Consider the following 22,742-nt stretch of genomic DNA (forward strand, 5'->3'; position numbering starts at 1 on the left):
TTAATTGAAAAACCGAATCAATCAAACCAAAACAAACCGAATTTAATTGATTGAGTTTCGTTCGAATGGTCTCAGTAAAAAAATTTAATCAACTGAACCAAACTACTAATATAAAATTGGATCGAATTATTTTTTCTTAAAAAACTGAACGAACACCCTATATATAAACCTTTATGTGTCCTAAAAGCTATTTTAAAACAATCCCCAAGCTTCGCTTGAATCTGATGATACCCAACCTCAAATCTAACTTAGAAAAGAACTGCGCCCCAAATAGCTCATCTAATAGTTCATCCACCGTTGGCATAAGAAGCAAGTCTTTGATTGTCACCGCATTTAAAGCTCAATAATCTATGCAAAAATTTCAAGTGTCATCCTTCTTCTTCACGAGTAAAATCGGGGATGAAAACGGGCTCGAACTTGGTTGGACAATCCCTTCAATTAGTATTTCAGCAACAATCAGTTCAATTTCTGTTTTCTAGCTATAAGGATAACGATACAGTCATACATTAATAGGTGCAGCATTAGGGACTAGATTAATTGCATGATCATGGGACCTTGGCGGTGGAAGGTCGTGGAATATCTGAAACACCTCTATAAAAATCTGCAACAACCAAGCTAATTCAGGTTCCATATCTATTGGTAGGTCTAATGGGGTTGTAGTTTCTCATTCGAATCCATAATTTCAAGAGTGTATGATGCATAAATCTCATTAGTGGCTTGGAGACGCTTGAATTGATTAAATTGCGCCTGTGTTGGGACTTGTTGAAGCTCAGTAATGTCGCTTAGGGGTGTTCAAAACCGATCCGGACCGAACTAAACTGACCAACCGAACCGAAAAAATCGAAAACTGAATAAATTGAAAACCAAAAAAACCGAAAAAAATGTGTGGCAGTTTTTTTTGCAGTTCGATTCGGTTTTCGATTCTAACCATGAAAACCTCAATCGAACCGAACTGAACCGGTGAAGTTAAAAACCCTAAAATAACCACACCCCACCCCCCACCCCCAATTCCCCATTCAGCTGCGTGACCTAACCCCACGCCTCCCACTCCCAGTCTCCCAGCGTGACCTAACCCCATTCAGAGTGACCGTTCCCCCTTACCCCAATCGGAAGTGAAACCTGTTGATCTCCTCTCACAGTCGCGCTCTCCCCTCAGGCCTTCACATTCTGCACCGTTCCCCCCTCGAAAGTGAAACCCCATTCTTGAGTCTCGAGGCCGGCGGCAAACTCACGTTGCAGCACCTCCCAGCGCCGCGAGAGACCCTTCCTCCCAACGCCGTCGAACCTCTTCGCGGACAGAGCACCACGAAGACCCAGCACCAGCACCACCCTCGCACCCAGGCGTAGCAGTCTAGCAGAGCACCCACTGACCCGGCAGAGCACCCACTGACCCAGGCGTAGCAGTGTTTCTGGCCACACAGGCACCCACAACACAGCATTCCTCAATCTCCCACCCACAACACAGCAGGCACCGGTTGGCCCTCTTCCAATGCTCTTCCTCCTTCCCATCCACTTGACTTCAAGTTTGATTTTCTCTCCTTCTATGTATCTGAAGCTAATTAGACATATTAGGTTTATAATTATGAAATAGTTAGGGTTTGATTTTGTTAATTATAATTTCTGTGATTCTGAGTCGCTGGATTTGTTTAAGGTTTTGTTATTTTCTTCTTAATAACTCTGATTCTGTGCTTCTGAGTTGCTGGGTTCAAATTTGCTTGTTTTGCTTAGTTCAAATTTTGTGATTCTCTGATTCTGTGATGATGTGATTCTGAATTGATTTTTGGTTTTCTACACTTATTTTGCTTGTTTTGAAATTTTGTTAATAATACTGATGAGTTATTGTGCTTGTTTACTGATTTTGTTAATTTTAGTTGTTTGTTTTGAGTTGATTTTGTGATTTAATTTATTAATAATTCTGATTCTGTGATTTTGAGCTACTGGGTTTAATTTATTTTTGCTTGTTTTGAGTTGATTTTGTGATTTATTTGCATTCAATTTCTGCTCAATCTATTTGTTCATTGTTGCTGATTGTTGTTCATTGTTGTTCATTATTTGTTCATTGTTGCTGATTGTTGTTCATTGTTCATTGTTGCTGAATGCTGGTAATTTTATTTTATTGTGTTTCTGCTTTTGTTTTTTTAATTATTTGTTCATTGTTGTTGATTCCTAGTATTTGTTGTTCATTATCTAGTATTGGTCTTTGGCAGGATATAAGAAGAGAACTTGGAGTTTGTTTTGATGCTAGATGTGGAGCCACAATATTCAGGAGCAAGAATAGAGGGGGATGTTGTTACTTTGGATTTTGTGAAGAAAATGATGGATGATTTCAAGAATTAAAAGTGCTTACACAAATGGTACTTAAGCATAGGAGTTCATTAATAACTTTGAATTTCTTTAAGTGTTATCACTTACTAACTTTGCTTGTTTTGTCTTGGTTCTTGTATTAGTTATGCATTCCAGATTGTATTGCAAACCAGAGAAATGTTGAAAGCTTTGCCTTCTCTTGTTGATATAAATGTTTTCGATGGCAAACATTTTACTGTTTGTGGTGATGTGCAATAATTCAAAAATAGAAAGTGTGTTGAGCAAATATGGATACTTGTGTACCACATCTTTGTGCAGACAAAGAGTAGGACTCCAGAAAAGAATTTATGTACTTAGAGAATGATTAACTTGAAAAGAAAGTTAAGTTTCGTTAATGATGTGGATTGTGTATTTGTGTTGTTACAATAATGCCATTCAATGAATTAGTTTGGTTCTGTTCTTTCTAATTTGTTCTTGCAACTTTGGTAATTTATAATAGTATTGTTTTTTTTTTTTGAATTGATTGAAAAAACCGAACAAACCGAATCAAACCAAACCGATTTTAATTGGTTTGGTTTGGTTCGGATGGCTTCGACAAAAAAACCAAACCAAACCGAACCGCAGTTTAATTAAACGATCGGATCGGATGACATTTTTCTTAAAAATCGAACCAAACCGCACCGCGAACACCCCTAGTATCGCTAACTGGTCCCAGTGCCGAAAGGTAATAAATTTCTTCCAATAATTCACTAGGTGCGTGTCCAAAGTTTCTAGTCAAATATTACCCAATAACAGTTCTTCACTTGCAATAGGCAAAGCAAATGCTTCAATAAAGAGCATGTGATTTTGAATCTTAACTGGTAAATCTCTTATGTCGCCTTCACATTGTAGTAATTCACTTCTTCCCACTTGTACCCTAAATTTAGGAGCTTGGTAAATTGGAATAGCTAACCGAGTTGCTAGAGAGTGGTGAATAAAATTATTCAAATTGCCCTACTCCATTAGAATATGGATCTCCCTGCCATTAATAGTTCCGGTGAAGCGAAATGACCTCCTTGTTGGTATTCCAATGAGAGCATTATAAGAAAGATGGAAAAGCTCCTCTATAATCACTTCTTCCACCTTCTCTGGCTATTGACTCTCTTCAACCACCTCTACCAATTCTTGTTCTGGTAGAAATTCCTCAACCGATTATATAATAAAATAGTATTTGGTAGCACATTTGTAATTGGATGAGTCTCTCATCACATCTGAATCATATTCCCTTCTCCCTTCTGAATTGAATTTCGGCTGGAGATAATTTTCTCATCGATCATGGTTTAGGTGGGGATGATAACAATGGTGGAAGCTGTGGTTGTGATTGGGTGGCAGGGGCTTGGGTGGGTGGTTTATTGATACGAGTGAAATTGGGTTTAGTGTAAGTAGTCTAGGTCGTTGGTGCACCTGCGCGCCACCTTTGAGTATTGGGGAAGAACTTCTCTTCGAAGAGCTTGGCAAAAGCTACTGCTGGAATAAGTGAGGCTGGGTGCCATGCCTTAATCTCCCGTCTGAGTTCAAGGTGTAACCCACCAACGAAACAATCTAATAACAGGGTATCATCCATACCGTAAAAACCATCAAAATAGTTTTTCACAAAGAAAGATTGTTTAAGCACCAGTAACTCTTTTCCTAGGGTTCTTAAATTGGGATGAACTAAAATGTATATAAATTGCAATAGAAAGGGTGAGCCAATTGTTTAGCATATCTAAACTTTCACATATCTTAAACCACGCCAGTGCTCACTCTTCTAGATTCCCTAGCACCAGATCTAACCTCTACTCTTCAAGAATGTCATAGATTCTGAAGAACCTCTCAGCCCTATATATTCATTGAAGTACATCTTCTACCCTTAAGAATTTGGAGAATATCTTGTTTAAGTACCATTAAGTTGATAGAAAAATATCTTTTTTAATGAAAAAATTTTCTCTTTTTTTAATATGTTTGGTAAATTTTTAGTAGTAAAAATAAAAATTCTAAAAAAATAAAAAAAAAATTTGAGAAGCTATAATTTTTTACATCTTTTTTAAAAGATCTTTTTTTCTTTAAAAAAGATATTTTTCACATGATAAATAAACAAAAAAGTAATTTTGTATTGTTATACCCAAACATAATTGATAGATAAAAAGATTTTTTTAGATAAAATATTCAAATATAAAATTACTTTTACTTTTTCATAAGAACTTTTAAATAAAGAAAATTCGAAAAAAATCTATTCTTAGAAGCTCATCCAAACAAGCCCGAAGTCTACCTTCATTTGCCGTGGGGTCGCAAAAACGAACCGAGCCTGTGGCCGACACGACGCCTCTTCCATCCGTTGAGCCAATTGAACCTGAATCTAGGCTAAGGTTTGCACAATGGTTGCAAACCATTCGTTGTGTCTATCGACCTATTCTGTCAGCTTCATTATGGCCGCTTGCATTGACTGCATCCTTGTGTCTTCAGCCATTATAACTCACTAAAAGCACCCATTGATACGAATTAAAGAATGAAAATTCAATCAACTAATAATGATAGGAGTACAATGAGAATACAAAGAGTATAGTGAGGGATAAGTGATGAAACTCAAAGGAAAATTCTCAAATAAGAAGAAACTAGATGTCCAAATATCACCTGCACAAGAAGATTGAGGTAGTAGGAATTAGAACAGAGAAATATCAGAGAGAGAAAAGAATAAAAGAAAAATTCAGGAAGGAGAAGACACTCACATTACAATAACCTTCTTAGAGCCAGTCAAATATTTATTTGCTTCACATAGCACTTGCATTTGCAAACGACACTTTCACATTATTGACATCCTCCCTTGTATCGTAGACTTTCAATTTTTTTTTTTTATCAAATTGTACCTATGTGTAATTAAATTCTGCCTATGCTACACCTGCGATACATAGCTGGTCTCAAACTTGGATAAAGGAGGAGGATTGTGTTAGGTCTTCGACAGCCAACATAAAAACTTAGTCGAATCTTCATGATATAGATCAAAGATATCATTGCGCTAAAGCTATGTCATTGTCTGGAAGCAACACGATGTATGGCTTCCCGCATTTTTGTGAACGGATGAGGGTAAATAAGCTAGTTGACAAAGAAAAAGGTAAAGGTAAAAGTCGGAGCGACAGAAAGCTGAGATTTGGGACATGAAACATAGGCACTCTAACAGAAAAATTCATGGAGATAGTGGATACCATGACAAGGAGGAAGATTAACATCATGTGCCTAAAAGAAACAAAATGGGTCGGCGTGAAGGCTAGGGAATTGGATACTTCCGGGTTTAAACTTTGGTATACAAGAAAGGTGAAGAATAGGAATGAGGTAGGTATTATTGTGGATAAGCGGTAGAAGAAGGACATAGTAGATGTCAAGAAGGTGGGAGATCAGATCATCTCTATCAAACTTGTGGTGGAAGGAGGTACTTTTCATGTAATTAGTGCTTATGTATTGCAAGTGGGTTTGGATGAGCAATACAAGATAAGATTTTTGGAGGATTTAGAAATTTTGGTCCAAGACATACCTTCGGGAGATAAGATTTTCTTAGGAGAAGATTTAAATGGCCATGTTGAAAGAGAAGTGATTGGGTATGGAAGTATTCACAGAGGCCATAGTTTCGAGGTGGTCAATACCGAGGGTAAAACTATTTTGGACTTTTCCTCAACCTTTGACTTTCTCATCGCAAATACATGTTTTAAAAAGAGAAACAAACATCTTATAACCTATCGGACTAAGAGACAAAGAGACCTGGTGGTAGAATCCGAGTGTACAAAAAAAGATAAAGGCAAAAAGAGAGTGCTTTAAAGAGTGGTCTTTGTGCCGCAATACAGTTAAATGGAAAAAATATAAGACGGCTAAGAAAGAGATAAAAGTGGCTGTAAGTGAAGCAAGAACAAGAGTATATGAGGGTCTCTACCAGTCTTTAGGCACAAAGGAAGGAGAAAATGGTATATATAAAATTGCAAAGAGCCGTGAAAGAAGAACGAGAGACTTGGATCAGGTTAAGTGCATAAAGAATAAAGACGGAGAGGTTTTGCCTCAAGAAGAGAAATCAATGAAAGGTGAAAGAGCTACTTCTATGAGTTATTTAATGAAGGACAGAAGACTCTTTCGAGCCTTGGTCGGTTATGCACGAGGGAAGAAGATTAAAACTTCGACTACTATCAGAGAATTCGAGACTTCGAGGTAAAAGAGACTCTAAAGCGGATGAAAAATGGCAGGATAGTAGGACCCAATAATATTCCGATTGAATTTTAGAAGGGCCTTAGAGAGAAAGGCATCAATTGGTTAACCAAACTTTTTAATGAGATTTTAATGTAAAAAAAGATGCCAGATAAGTGGAGAAAGAGCATCTTGGTACCTATCTACAATAATAAAGGGGATATACAAAGTTGCAAAAACTATAGAGGGATCAAGCTCATGAGCCATACCATGAAGTTATTGGAAAGGATGATAGAACGGAGGTTGAGACAAGAGACACAAGTAACAAAGAACCAATTTGGTTTTATGCCAGACAGATCCACCACTGAAGTGATATACCTGTTAAGAAGGATGATGGAGAGGTATCGTAGAAATAAAAGGGATCTACATATGGTGTTTATTGATTTGAAAAAAGAATACAATCGGGTGCCAAGGGAGGTCTTATGGAAGATTTTGGAAAGAAAGAGAGTTAGGATTGCATATATTCGTGTAATTAGAACATGTATAATGAGCTACAACTAGTGTGAAGACTCAAGGTGGTGTGACAGAGAAATTTTCTATTGGTATAGAATTATACCAGGGATCATTCTTAAGTCCATACCTTTACACATTAGTCTTGGAAGTACTCACAGAGCATATCCAAGAGCCTGTGCCATGGTGCATGCTTTTTGCCGATGATATCGTCTTTATGGGAGAGTTAAGAGAAGACCTAAATAAGAAGTTGGATTTATGGAGAAAAGGTCTAGAAGTGTATGGTCTGCACATAAGCCTTAGTAAGACGAAATATATAGAATGTAAGTTCAGCCACCGAAGGAAAAATCCTAATACAGAGGTGAAGATTGGAGAAAATATCCTACGAAAAGTTGAAAGTTTAAGTATCTTGGGTGCATCATACAGGATAATAGAGAGATTGAACATAATATAAATCATAGGATCCAAGTAGGGGTGTAAATTACCGAACCGGACCAAAAATTATCACAAAACCGAACCGAATTTTACAACAACCGATTGAAAAACCGAAAAACCAATTTTTTTTTTTTTGAAATAAACCGATCGGTTTGGTTCGGTTTTTGTTGGCTCGACAGAAACCGAACCGAACCAAACCGAACCGAACCGAATAGTGAGGGTTCAGTGGCGTGTGTTTTTACTAAGTTGCCCTTTAACCTAGGTATAAAAGGGCCACTTAGCCACAACCCTAGCTTTCTTCTTCTTTTACGCCGCTACACCGAATTCACCCACAAAAAACTTCTCTCTCCCATTCTTCCACGGTTCCACCTCCAACCTCCATGCTTGACAGAAGGAGAGCCTGAGGGAGCTAGAGAGTGCTGTCCACCGTCAATGAAGTCGCCAATCGTTGCTCGAAGGCGTTCATTCGTCGCCGTCACAGGGTCGCCATCGAAACAAAGCCAAAGCCGAGCAGCACTCCAACCAGCCCGTCGCCGAGCAGCAATCCATTCGCCAAGCAGCAGTTCGTCGCCGAGCAGTCCAACTCGAGCAGCACTCCTGTCACCAAGCCCTCTCCTACAAAAAGCAAGTGAACAATGTCTTCTTCGGAGGTTAGAATTTGTGGTTGGTTATTTTTTTACAGTAATTTTTTTACAGTAATTTCTCCTAGTCTGCAATATTTTTAGTGATATTTGTACTTGATTTAGTGGAATTTTTAGTGATATTGTGCCTGATTTAACCTGAATAATTGTTTTTTAGAAATTCTGTTTGTGGTTTTGTTTTTAGAAATTCTGTTTGTGGGATTTTTAGTGATGTTGTGCTTGATTTTTAGTGATATTGTGCTTGATCTCATTTTCTCTCGAATTCTGGTTGAAAGTTTATCAAATCAAGTTCTTGTATCTCATTTCCACACTAATATTGATACCAAAAATTACTGACAGTGAAATATGCAACCAATAATAAATGCAATTCTTTGAGCAGTCAGATTAGAGAACTTGTTAAGATCATGATGCTAGATTCTGCAGATTACTTATGGAATTGATGCTCTAATACATAGAAGTGGATTGCTTAATTGACTTTGCTCTAACTCATGGTAACATATTATATTATTATGAAGTTATTAATAACAAGAATGCATGGTAGTTGTCTTACTTAATAATTTAATGCCTTAGTCTTGGTTTAGGGTTTTTTTTGGAACTTTTATTGTGTCTTTTTAAGTCTCTAAGATGTAACAGAACTGCAAGTTGAGGAAGGCTTCAACTGTGGCATGAAATATCGTGACATTTGATATTTCACATTGCAAAGGTCAATTTATAATATAGTGTATAAGTGTATATCTTTGTGCCGGTTCTACACTAATTACCCCTTTGATTTTAGTTTAAGACTTTGAAATATGGCTATATGTTTGGTGCAAGATGTTGAAGTTGTTATCCAATGGTTTTGTTCTGCATAAGTGCATATATATGGCTGCATATAATTAAAAATGCTAATTTTGCATAAGCTGCTTATGAGCTGTTGTGGTTTTGTTGCTGGAAACAAAACTTTTGGTGCTGTTCATGAGTTAAAAATGCTAATTTTTCTTTGTTCTGTTTATATATATGCAGCCAACAAGCAATGAGGTGCCCAATGAGCGGACGCCTGAAGTTGGGGGTGAAATTGTTGAGTCCGTGGTACGTTCTTCAACGGACAGCGACATGCTTACCAAACCCCCGCCCCATCCTAGATCAAAGAAGAGGAAGGTTGATTCAACTAATGTGGGTGCAACTCCGGGAGCAACTCCTACAAATCCAGCTCCAAGCACTGTGGAAACTGATGAAGAGGATGGCAAGGATGAAGCTAATGAAGGTAACAGAAAACCTTCTAGACCTAGATCTTGGACTTGGGAACACTTTACAAAGGATCCTAAGTCCAAGCCATCACATCCTAGGGCTAAATGTAATTGGTGTGGTGCATCATATGCATGTGACTCTCATAGAAATGGTACAACTAATATGCGTTATCATTTGTTGAACCAATGTAAAAAATTTCCTAGGGACTCGGGTGACCCTAGTCAAACAATCCTTACCTTCCAACAAAAAAAAGAGGGTGAAGGGGTATTTACTGCAGTTACTTTTGATGCTGAAATGTGTAGAAAAACCCTTGCTAGGATGATAATTGTTGATGAGCTACTGTTCAAGTTTGTTGAGGGGGAGGGATTCAGATTCTATATGAGTATTGTGCAACCTAGATTTCCACTTTCGGAAAGGATTACTGTTGCTAAGGATTGTTGGAATCTTTACATTAGTGAGAAGAATAGGTTGAAAACTGTATTCAAACAACCGAATCAATCTGTTTGTTTAACTACTGATTGTTGGACTTCTGTGCAAAATCTGAATTATATGTGTCTCACTGCTCATTACATTGATCATGATTGGAAATTGCAAAAGAGGATTATCAATTTTTGTCTTATTAAAAACCACAAGGGAGAAACAATTAGTAGAAAAATTGAGAGATGTCTTTTGGGGTGGGGGATATCTAGAGTGTTTACAATTACTGTTGATAACGCTAGTTCTAATGATACTGCAATATCTTATCTAAGAACTAGAATGGAGGATTGGAATTTACATCCTTTGAAAGGAGAGCATTTGCATGTTAGGTATTGTGTACATATTCTTAATCTTGTTGTTAATGATGGATTGAAAGAGATGCATGAATCTATTAGCAAGATAAGAAATGCTATTAGATATGTGCGTGCTTTCCCTAGTCATATGAATAGGTTCAAAAATTTCATTAAGGAAGCTAGGATACAAGACAAGTGTATTGTTCAACTTGATGTTCCCACTAGATGGAACTCTACATACACCATGCTTGAAAGTGGTTTGAAGTTTCAAAAGGCGTTCAAGAAGCTAGGGGAGAGAGATACAGAATATGCTCTAATGCAAGGTGGGATTCCAAGGAATATTGATTGGGACAATGCAAAACACTTTATGGAATTCTTGAAAATTTTTCATGATGTTACAAAGAGTGTGTCTGGTAGTTTGCTTGTGACTTCTTCTCAATATTTTCATGAGTTTTGTAAGATCTTGCGAGTATTCAAGGCTTCTTGTGGTAGTCGAGATCCATTACTTGGGAGTATGGCTGAGAGGATGAAGCTTAAGTATGACAAGTACTGGGGTAACATAAAAAATATCAATATGATGATTTTTATTGCTGTGGTTCTTGATCCTAGATACAAGTTGAAGTTTGTGAACTTTAGCTTTGAAAAGCTATATGATAAGGATGATGCTGATTTTTTGGGTGCAAAAGTGAAAGAGACCTTCTCCAAGATGTTTGAATGCTATGTGAATGCAAATAATGGGGGTAGATCTTTTACTTCAGCAACAATGGATGGTGCATCAGATGTGGGAGTACCTGATGGCGACATGGCTGGTGATTTTTTCAAGAAGGTGCATTTTCATGAGATCATCAACAAGAATGAGTTGGATTTGTATTTGATGGATGGTTTAGAGAAGTCTCGTGATCAAAATACTTTTGACATATTGAATTGGTGGAAGGTAAATTCTAGCAAGTATCCTATCTTATCCCAAATAGCTAGAGATGTCTTAGCAATGCCGGTCTCGACTGTTGCTTCAGAATCCACTTTTAGCACTGGTGGAAGAGTGCTTAACAACTATAGGAGTTCTTTAACTCCAAAGACAGTTGAGGCATTGATATGCACACAAAATTAGCTTCGTGCTTCTCCAATGACAACTGATTGAGGAGCTTATTGAAGAGTTTGAGAAACTTGAATTAGGTATGCAAAAAAGAAATTTGTAGTTCCTTTTATGGTTTATGTTTATAATTTATAATCTATATTATGTTTATAATCTATATTGATTTTTTTGTTTTATTTTTGTAGAAATTGCACCAATCGGAGAAGATGATGATGAGATTCAGATTAAGTATGGTAGCTGTTTGGTTTTTATTTGTTACAAAGTGACTGTTTCAGTTTAAAGTGTGTTTATTTTTGTTGTTTTGCTAGACATTTTTAGTTGTCTTTGTTTTATGTTTAATTAAGTTGAATTTGTATTGAATTTGGATGTGATATACTCTTGTTATTCTAGTTTATTGAAGGTTTTAAACTTTATTTTATGATAATTTTAATTCTGATCAATAGGTGTAAAAAAAACCGAAAAAACCGACCGAACCAAATCGCAGTTGGTTCGGTTCGGTTCAGTTCGGTTGATCAAACCGCAGCCAACCGAATGGTTGGTATTATTAGAGGACCGATCAGGTCGGTTCGGTTGGTTTTCGGTCCAAAACTGAACCAAATCGAACCGATTATACCCCTAGATCCAAGCAAGTTGGTCAAAATGGCAGAGTGCGTCTAGTTTTATATGTGACAAAAAAGTGCATTTAAAACTTAAAGGTAAATTCTATCACACTCTTATCAGACCGACTATGTTTTATGGTACAGAGTGTTGGGCAACCAAAGGAGAGTATGAACATAAATTAAGTGTGGCAGAGATGAAGATGTTGAGATGAATGAGTGGTCATACGTGATTGGATAGTATAAGAAAGGAAGATAAAAGAGAGAGAGTTGGAGTAGCACTTATTGTGGAAAAGATGGTACAATCGCGTCCCAGGTGGTTTGGACATGTGAGAAGAAGACCGACCGAGCATCCAATCAGGGGGCTGGATAAGATGAAAGATGGATAAGGGGTGAAAGGCAGATGAAGATCTAAGAAGACCATCTATAAAGTAGTCAAACGAGATTTATATATAAATGGTCTTCCTGTAGATATGATATATGATAGAGTTCAATAACGTCGTTTGATCTATGTAGCCGACTTCATCTAATGGGATAAAATTTTGTTGTTGTTGTAGTACCTATGTGTAATTAACCGAGAAAAGCTATAATTTAACGAATGATTGCTAATATATTCTTTATCACAAAAATTGTACGTAGATTTTCAATTTTTTGGCATCAAGTTTTTTTCTGCATTAGCTCCTATTTGATATGTCGTATAAGACCTAATACTATTAGAGTATTAGCTAACACTATGGGAAGCATTTTAAGTTTGTTAAAGTTTAAGTGGTTTAATGTTTGTAAACGATTGATCTTAACCATAAAATATATATATATAGTTGATATTGATAGCTAAAAGTACTTAGACACTTTAGTTTTTTTTTTTTTTTTTTGTGACAGACACTTTAGTTTTTAGATATCTAAAATAAAACAATTTTTATTTATTATATGCACCTAAGAATATAACATAGATAGTAAGGTGTCGTACAATCTTATTCATTTTAATTCTACAATAATAATGAGAGATATATCAAGTTTTAAAAAAAAAAAATTATTAACAATAATATTGGGTTTTTTACATAAAGAACGAAATTAAAAATAAAACTAATTACATGATTTTTTTCTAAAATTATTTTGATGATATCTTTGTTTTTTTTTTTCATGTGACTACTTCTATGAATGCATTTTTATACAAAAATAATATGTGAAATATTAGAATATTTTGTTAAATATGTTAAATTAAATATATTAAATTATCTAACGGTTTTATAATACTATTTTTATATAAAAATATTTTTATGAAAATAACTACTTCCTTATATTATATGTAATCATAGTTTAAAATTTGCAAAAATAAATAAATATAAACTATAATTATGAAAAATGATTTATGACCAAGAAAAAAAAAGTCATATTTTTTGGATAAAGACAAATTAATAAATAAAAAAAGATTGAAAAAAAGTTTAAATAGACAAAATAAAGCACCAAAACTTCTTTAATTGACTTTACTTAATTCTATTAGTAGATCATTGTGTGATGTATCTTATGCACGTGCAACTTTGTCTCTCATAAATAATAATTGATTTTGAATAAGTGTAATAATAACTATTTTTGAAACTGAAATTATTTATACTGGTTTTTTTTAATCACACATATTAAAGATAATAACGGTTATGTATTTATTATTTAGTGGTATTTCAGGGAAATAGATTGATGGTTTTAACGAGAGATTTAAATGGTAATAACCAATAGAATTATTTTTTACGTTCAAATAATTTTAACATCTAAGTTCATCCAAATGATTTAAAGTCACACGCTTCTTTATCCTTGATGCTAGAGATGGCAAAATCCCTCTCTACCGTGGGGATTTACCCGCCGGGGGTGCGAATACGGAGAGGATTTTTCACCCGCGGGGATAAGGGACGGGGTCCCGTTTGTTAAACGGGGCGGGGGCGGGGATAGAGGTCCCCGCCCCGTGGTGACCTGTTTAATCTCCGAATGTGTAAAAAGACTATAATACCCTTAATATATATTATGAGGGAAACTGAAAACCCTAGCCGCACTAACAACTCACAATTCACAAACTTAAATCTGAAGTCCCTCAACCTCAAACTTCCCCTTACCCCTGTCCTCTCAGACACGTGAACGGTGGCTGAACGGCACGGTCTCACCATCACCACCACCAACTGCCACCTCCTAACCCCTCAGTCCTTCACCGCTACTTCCCACACCTCAGTCCCTCACCGCCACCTCTCAGTCTCTCACGTAGTCAGGTCATACGTCACCGTCACGCACACTGCAATAGCCAATAGGGGGTCCGTTATCTTCGCCATCGTCGCCTCTTTCCATTGTCGCGAGTTCATCGATCATCGTGCCTTCGCAGTTCGTCGCCTTTTCACCGGTTGTCGCGCCTTTGCCGGTCATTGTAAAATCTGGTTAATTAACGCATAATTAACCCACAAATTAAAATTTATTCTAGAATATTAGAAATATGATTTTTATGGTTTAATATGATAGAGAAAATTAAAACGAGAATTTTGACACTAATTTTAAAGAATTTGGCCCAAGATTGGGCTAAACGGACCGAACCGATTAAACCGGACCTAAAGTGGGCCCAAGGCCCAACCCAAATCTCATTAAACAAAGGAACTCAGCATCTTCTTCCTCCCTCATGAGCCATTCACACTGAGAACTTAAGGAAAGAGGGAAGAAGAGAGTTCCAAGACAAAAACCTAGCTTTACCTTCAAATCTTTGTAACTTTTGATCCGGAGCTCTTATCGCTGCACCGTTTGTGGCTACGCAACCGCGACACCGAGCTCTACAAAGTTCACAACTTTTTTTTGAGGTAAGCCACATTTTTCTTCCAATTGTCCGGCCCTTTGAATTCGAAATTATTGAATAAAAGTGTTAAGATTTTGAGCTCTTTGATGTTATAGGATCTAATTAGCTTGAAGAGAAGGCTCAATCTCACTCCTTTGATCCTTGGGTATGGTAAGATCCTTAACCCTAAGTGAAACACTTAAGATTTTGTGATTAGTGATTGAGTTTGTGTCTAGGTGTATGTTATGTGTATTCAAGCCACCACACAATCCAAAAGCTCTAATAATCATAAATTTCAAGCTATACACAATTAATTCATCATAATTAATACCTAGGGTTTACCAAAATCATAAATCCATAAGGGTTTAAGATATTTTTACTTTACCTAATAGTTTTGGGGGCAAAATCCAATAGCAACCAAGTGTTAGAGTGTACCCAAACACCCAAAATCACAAAAATCACTAAAAAACCAAACCTAAAATTTTGAAGTTCATAGAGATAAAAACTGGGCAAGGATTTTCAAAAATCTTACCACTTTGGTTAGATAAAACTAACTGGCTCAATAAGAGCTTCGTGTGGCTGCAAACCATTTGCGAATCGGAGCACCATAGCTCAAGTTACGAGCAAAAGAGTGAGAAAATGAATAGTGTTCTTCCTTTCCTCTCTAACCCTACCAGTTGCTGTGTGTGTTGAGTTATGAAGTGTGAAGTGGCTGAAATGACCTCTAATTGGCTTATATATGTTGGGCTTGGGTCCAATTTGGGCCCGATCCAATCCGTTAGCGTTTTTAGCCCGTTTGGCCCAATTTTGGGCCAAACCTTTAAAATTTACGCCCGATTTTTAATTTTAAATATTTTCCTAAGTTTTTCTACTGTTTTTATTACTCTCATACAGTACTGGGCAGACTTAAGTCGGTACTGCGAGCTAATTTACCGGTATGTGTTTTTACGCAATCTTTCGCATAAAATCACATTTTCCAACTTAGAAAAATCTATTGAGTCCAAATATTATATTTAAATTTTCTAATTAATATTCTAAATTTTTGAACCTATTTTGAACAATTAAATTATTTTAATTAAACAGTTAATTAATTACGGTTCTTACAAAAAGTGCTCTAATTGTGGTGCTGTAGTACACAAGAAGGGGGGTGCACAAGGCCTAAGAAGAGTGTATGTGCCATTATATTCTAGGGTTTACTTGGGTTTATGCTATGTATGTATTTCACTTTTTGCTTATGTATTTAATTTTGATTCTATTTAAAAAAAATTGATTACCTTCATAGGCTCAAGTCCCAACACAACAAGCTACCAAAGCTCCTAAGAGAGGGAGGAAGGCTTCATACTCACAACCCCCTGGTCAAACAGTTCAGAGAGGGAAGAAAAGAAAGACTTCATCCTCACAACCCAACCTTCTAGCAACTCATCCCAAGAAATCAACAGCTCAACCCAATAATGCATCAACTCAGCCCAACAACCAAGTCCAGCCCAAGAACTTAGGTGTTACACCAGCTCAGTCCAACCCTAAGCACCTTCAATCCAACCATTGGCAAAGAACAAAAGTGCAGCAGCAACAATCTCATCCAACAAGAAACAATCACTGAGTCAACCAACTGAGAGAAAGGCTTATTTTTCAATCATCTAGACTGGTGAACCACATGTACCTCTGCAGAAGCTCAAGCTATTGGCAAAATTACCTCCTAGAGCTTAGGAAAATCTTTAGATATTGCTTGTTATATTTTTTTTTTGTTATCATTGTGTTGCTCAGTTAGAAACAATGTTTTGTGCAGCATTTTGGATACTGTTATTTGGTTTTAGGTGTTTAAGTATTTTCAACTATCTTTAATTGTATTGATTTTCTTTTTTTTTTTGTTTAAGTTGCATGGACCACTGTATGCTATGGTTTGGATTTAGACTTGTGTAAGCTATGTGTTGAATTGTGAAAGTTTTAAGTTGTCTTTAATTCAAATTGGCCATTAGGTTATTACTAGATTTACAGCTCTCATTTCTACAAATTGCTATATTGAGCTTCTGATTTAATCTTAGAAATTAAGATATCACTTTCCTTTATTGCTTTAAACAGATTCACAATGATACACCATTAAATCATTGTAACATCTCAAATTTTCCTAAAAATTTACCAATCGAACACAAAAATCTCCTAAAATTGCCTAACTAATCATCTCAAATTTAGGTGCATTCCATATGATTGCCTTAACTTATATGGATTTTGCAGCAACAAAAATAAAAACCTAATCCACCTAACAATCCCTAAAGCAGCAACAATCCTAAGTTTCCATTCAACATTCTTTAATCTTGCTTTTAAGCTTGTAATTTTTCTTCTAGTTTTTGCAATTTTCGTATCCTGCTGAGCTCCTCTAGGCTCCGGATCTGCCCAACAGAAAAAATTACAACCATCCTGAACCTGTCACAACCCAGAAACATAAGTGAAAAAACCCAAATCCCCAAACTCAAATTCACAAAGTAGAAACAACAACATACCTCATAGTATACACAATCCCAAAATCTTCGGCCTGGGTTATCCTTCGTTGATGAAGTTCGTAGAGTTGGCCTCTCTCCATGTCCGTATAGCAGCTCTTTCGCAGGTGAACGAAATCGAGAAGATCTTGAACTCTGGGACGCCATGGACGTAGCATTGTTGAATCTTAACTCTACTTATCTCCTTTGAGCTTTCGAAGAAGACGATCTTCTTATCTTCTTCACACAATGCTCCGTTATTTTTTTGTTTTGTTATTTATCTATTTATTATTATTATTATTATTATGAATATTATTATTTGATAAAAAATAATAACAGACACTAACAATCATAGGGGTATAATTGTTCAAAAGACAATTTTAAAATCAACTTGAATCTTAGAGATAATTTTATATACAAAAAAAGATTAGAGACAAAAAAAATATTAGCCTATACCTTAAAGACTAAAATCGTACTTAACCCTTTAAAAAACTACTTATATGTTATTAAGCTAAAATTAAATTCTTAACGAATAAGAAAAAATAAATAAATCACTGGTTAAAAAGACAAACAAATATCATAATTAATATTGTTGCGGTGATATTATTTAAAAAATTGTAACTTCTTAAGTATTTCTTCAAGGACAATTATTTTTATTTTTTCTGATTTATATTGTAACACAATAATAAATAATAAAAGATAAATTTTTTTAAAGGCTGTGCAATTTTCTTTGTTTAAAAAAAATGGATTTTGATCCTCTAAATTTTGAATTTCATTTTAGAGGGTAAAGTGTGATCTTTTACCATTTATTTCATAGGTGGAACCAAGAGAAAATATGAGAGAGACACTATTCAAATGTGAGAGATCACACTTTATCTTCTAAAATAAAAATTCAAAATTTAGAGGATCTAAATAAAAAAAAATACTATCTGTATACTAAAATTAAGAGCAAAGTATCGTTTTTGTCCGTAACGTTTGGAGTAAGTTCTAAAGTTATTTCTAATGTTTAAATCATCCTATTTAAGTCTCTAATATTTCAAAATTGGCTCAATATTATCCTGTAGTTAGGGATCTGGTAACAGAATTGACGGCGGGACAAAATTAAGACAATTTTGAAACGTTAGGGACTTAAATAGGACGGAAACGTTGAGGACAAAAATGATACATATAAATAAATTTTAATTTTATCCTTCAATAATATCAACTTTTTACGGTACATAGTTATTCAATTATTTTTTAATCACATCTAAGTAAATTATACTTAATCACATTACTTTCGTTCTAAATAAATTTATTTTTTATAATTTTACTCTTAAAAATTTTTAGTCATCATGGAATATTTGTAGAATGACTAGTACATAAACTTGAAGAAAAGAAAAAAAAAAGATACATATATTGTACCTTTTGTCTCTAATGTATCGAAATTCGTTAATATTTAATTTATACTTTATTTTTAATTTTATTCTTTAATAATATCAAATTTTTGTGGTAGATAATTATTAATTTTATTCTTAATCACATTATCTTTTTCTAAGTGAATTTATTTTTTATAAGAGCAAAATTAAACAATAAATTAAGTAATTATTTGTCGTAAAAAAATTGAAATTATTGAAGAAAAGATAAAAATTTATTAAAATTAAAATTATTGAAGAAAAGTTTTTTTAACTTTTTAATAAATTTTAATATTTTCTTCAATAATTTCAATTTTTTTATGACAAATAATTATTTAATTTATTTTTTAATTTTGTTGTTAATAAAAAATAAATTCACTTAGAAAAAATAATGTAATTAAGAATAAAATTTAAAATATAATCGAATAATTATCTACCATAAAAATTTGATATTATTAAAGAATAAAATTAAAAATAAAGTTTAACTAAATTAAATATTAAAGAATTTCGATACATTAGAGACAAATGGTACAATTTATACTTTATTGTATATGTATCATTTTCTTTTCCGCAAGTTTATGTACTAGTCATTCTACAAGCATTTCATGATGAGTAAAATCTTTAAGAGTAAAATTATAAAAAAATAAATTTATTTAGGATAAAAGTAATGTGATTAAGTATAATTTACTTAGATGTAATTAAAAAATAATTTATGTACCATAAAAAATTGATAATATTGAAGGATAAACTTAAAATTTATTTCTATATATCATTTTTGTCCCAACGTTTTCGTCCTATTTAAGTCCCTAACGTTTTAAAATCGTCACAATTTTGTTCTACTGTCAATTCTGTTAATAGATCCCTAACGGCAAGACAATATTGAGCCAATTTTAAAACAATTAGGTAGCGTTTGGTGAAGAGACAGAGACAGAAAGACTAAGACTGAGAGACAGAGACTAAAGAGACATGGATTGAAATAAATCTCAGTATTCTGTTTGGTGCAAAATGGGAGACATGAATTGAAACAAGAATGAAATTCTAATTTAATTTGCAAAAAGGATAAAATTGAAATTAATTAATTGAAATGAAAGTATTTTAGGTATAAAATGTTATTAAAGTTTCAGTCTCTATCTCTAAAAATTTCAGTCCCCTGTGTCCCTACTTTTTGGAGGTACTGAAATACTGAAATTTTAGAGACAGAGACAGAAATTTTAGTACCAGTCTCTGAACTAACAAACACGATTCTGAGTCTCAGTCTTTCAGTCTCTATCTCAGTACCTCAAAACAAACGCTACCTTAGGGACTTAAATAGGACGATTTAAATGTTAGGGACAACTTTAGGACTTACCTCAAATGTTGAAGATAAAAACGACACTTTACTCCTAAAATTAATTATTATGTAGCTGGTATAAATATATATATAATTTAATTTATTTTTAATATATATTTTATATTCTAATATATTTTTTATTCTGGTGATAATTTTAATAACTGATTTTTATATGTATATAACATTATTGATAATTATATACAGTTGACAATGAAGTAATTCATTTGAGACTTCTGCCTCTAATGCTAACTTTCATTTTAACTTTGTTTTGAGTCCATCAAATATTATATTAATATGGTTTAATTACTCTGTTGGTCCCTATAATTTTACGAAATTTTTAATTAGGTTTTTATACTTTTTTTTTCTTTTAATTGGGTCCCTATATTTTTATTTTTTTTAATTTAGTCCTTACCGTCATAAAACCGTTTGAAATAATAGAATATTCCATTAAAAATCGAATATTCTCATAATTTAGTCAAAAAATTTAATTAAAAACACCTATATTTTTATAAAATACCAAAAATACCCTTTATATTTCTGTCCCCCAAAATCAGAGAACTCTAACTATCCCTAGGTTATTCTCCTAAGTTCTCAATTGGATTTCTCCTCCGTCGCACTCTGCTGCCGTCTTCCATGGCGTCGTCGTCGTCCCTCTGCATCGCCCACAGGTGCTCTGTTCTGCTCCGCTCATCCGCCTTGCCTATTGCATCCCCTCGTCCCGCCTTGCCTCACCGCGCTTCGCGGTGCCTTGCCTCAAATCGCCGCTCCTCGACTCCGCATTTTGCTGTCTGGACTGGTTCTGCAACAACAGGTGATGACTGAATTTTGTTTTAGTTTTTCAGCATTGGATAATAATTCTTCTCAATAATGTCTTCCTCCCACTGCACTAAGAACGGAAGAAATGTTATGCTTAAAATAACTAGTAGTCAAATGGCATCCTCTCCCGATTCTAATGCTTCAGGTTCAATGTTGAGAAATCTTAATTGTTAAATACCTCTAATTTTGCTTATGCTTATTTTTGGTTGCTGCTTGTATATAATTTGACTTTATTTAATTAGGTAACCAGCATTCTGAATGACAAAGAGAACCAATTGATCTAATTGTGAAGTTGAGTTTGCTAAAATTAGTTTTAATTATGCTAAAAAATTTTGATTATGAGTTCTGATTATGTATTTTATCTGTAATTAATTGATTGTTAGAAATAAGGAAAGAGGTGAGATTGGAGATAAGGTGTTTGATTAAATGCCTTTGAGAGAGTTGAATTGATTATGAGTTTTGATTATGTATGTTATCTATAATTAATTGATTGAGTTTAATTGATCATTGTCATAGAGGCATACAGGTTCTACTTGTAAAAGTTTGGGCTGCAATCCTCAAGGCATTGCTGCTGACAGGCTTCGATGCTTGGTTCCGCAATACCGAAGATCGGTGGTAAAAGCAAAGGCCTTAGATACAACTGAATGTGCTGCTATGGTTAATACCAATTCCCGCAGAGACTTTCTTGGATTGGCTTTGGGAATCTCAAGCCTCTTTGTTGGTTCATTGGAAGCCAAAGGAGCTGGTTTGCCCCCGGAAGATAAGCCGAAACTATGTGATGAAGCTTGTGAGAAGGAGCTTGAAAATGTATGGTGAGAATACATTGTTCCCTTCTCTGCCTCCTTTCTTTGTTTTTCTCTGCTAAGACATTACAAATAGTTGTTGTAAATTGCTAATAATGCTTTGATATTTGATGTAATTGCATTGCATCTCCTGTTTCTACTAATGTTAGTCTGCACCTTTCTCAAATGTCAGTTATTTTTTAAGAGAAATTCTTCAAATAAATCTTAGAAATTCAAAGCATTATTAGTATCTAAGCTATTCTTTCCTGATAATAGAATCTATCATTCTTAAAGGAATAGCAGACATTCTTATATTTTCAAAGAATTTGTGCACCATGCAAAGAATCTGTTAATAACCAATCTATGTGATTGCACTTAAGTTTTAATATTCACATTTTTAAGACCCTTAATCAATGACCACCATGGTATCAATGGATTTTACTTGGAATATCCATTGCTAAATGACTAATGTTGACTTTAAACATTTTATGTAATGAAAGTGCCTATGGTAACTACTGAATCAGGTTTGCAATACAAGGATATTAAAGTTGGACAAGGTCCTAGTCCCCCAGTTGGATTTCAGGTGTGGAATTTCTTCTAATTTGTTCATTTCTTTTTTATATGCAATACAAGATAGATAATATCTATTCTGCTCGAAGTTAACCGTTGAAAAAGGAAATATAGAACTAGAACACTTTCGCATTTTAAGCAACATGTAAGACACGGGGACAATGGTTTTGTCATGCTGTGTCTCTCTGTATCTCTGTCTCAGTGTAATCAAATATATTTGTATCTAACCAAATGCAACTTCATTTCTATACGCATCCTTTGGTAATATACCTTATGTAATGTAACTGTAATTGTAATTACAGGTAGCAGCTAATTATGTAGCAATGGTTCCTTCTGGACAAGTATTTGATAGGTAAATCCACTGATGACAAAACTATATCAATCTCAACTCATGTTCATGAATTCCAATATTTAGAATGATGTTTCTTCCCGTGTTTTGTCTGAACCTCATCCAGGAAAAGAAGCGAAAGATCAATGCAGAAAAGAAGAGGAAAGAGCTCGAGAAGGAGAGAGCGAAGGATGAACTTCTGACGAGAAAGCTCCAGAGAGAGGAAAGACGAGTGAGATACCGTGCGCAATGTGGTATGAATTAAGATTGGGCTGCAATGTGGCATGAATACACTGTTTTCAATTAAGATTTAAATGTTTCTTATTTAGTTCAAAAATCTATTCTCTACCTTTGTTTCAGAATGCTTTGGTGTTGCTTTGTGATTATAGGTGGTCCAAAAGCAGCATGTGTTGGTTGTGCTGGCTTTGCGGCATTCTCAGTCGTTATAGAGAAGTTTTTAGACAGGCATGAGTACTTACCTATTGAATTGAAG

General features: G+C 34.6%; 2 long non-coding RNA genes across 2 annotated transcripts; both read left to right on the forward strand.

Moving 5' to 3' along the window:
* The first annotated feature begins 962 nt into the window (after positions 1 to 962).
* Positions 963 to 2,771, forward strand: LOC112722730 (uncharacterized). The gene is made up of 3 exons (XR_003162825.3): positions 963 to 1,474; positions 2,208 to 2,354; positions 2,448 to 2,771. It is a non-coding gene; the product is annotated as an uncharacterized lncRNA (long non-coding RNA).
* An 18,327-nt stretch (positions 2,772 to 21,098) lies between these two features.
* LOC140175978 (uncharacterized) lies at positions 21,099 to 22,490 on the forward strand. Its single transcript, XR_011867105.1, has 3 exons — positions 21,099 to 21,376; positions 21,852 to 21,934; positions 22,224 to 22,490. It is a non-coding gene; the product is annotated as an uncharacterized lncRNA (long non-coding RNA).
* Positions 22,491 to 22,742: the final 252 nt, after the last annotated feature.

This window comes from Arachis hypogaea, chromosome 11 (genome assembly GCF_003086295.3).
Source record: "Arachis hypogaea cultivar Tifrunner chromosome 11, arahy.Tifrunner.gnm2.J5K5, whole genome shotgun sequence".
NCBI classification, from domain to species: domain Eukaryota; kingdom Viridiplantae; phylum Streptophyta; class Magnoliopsida; order Fabales; family Fabaceae; genus Arachis; species Arachis hypogaea.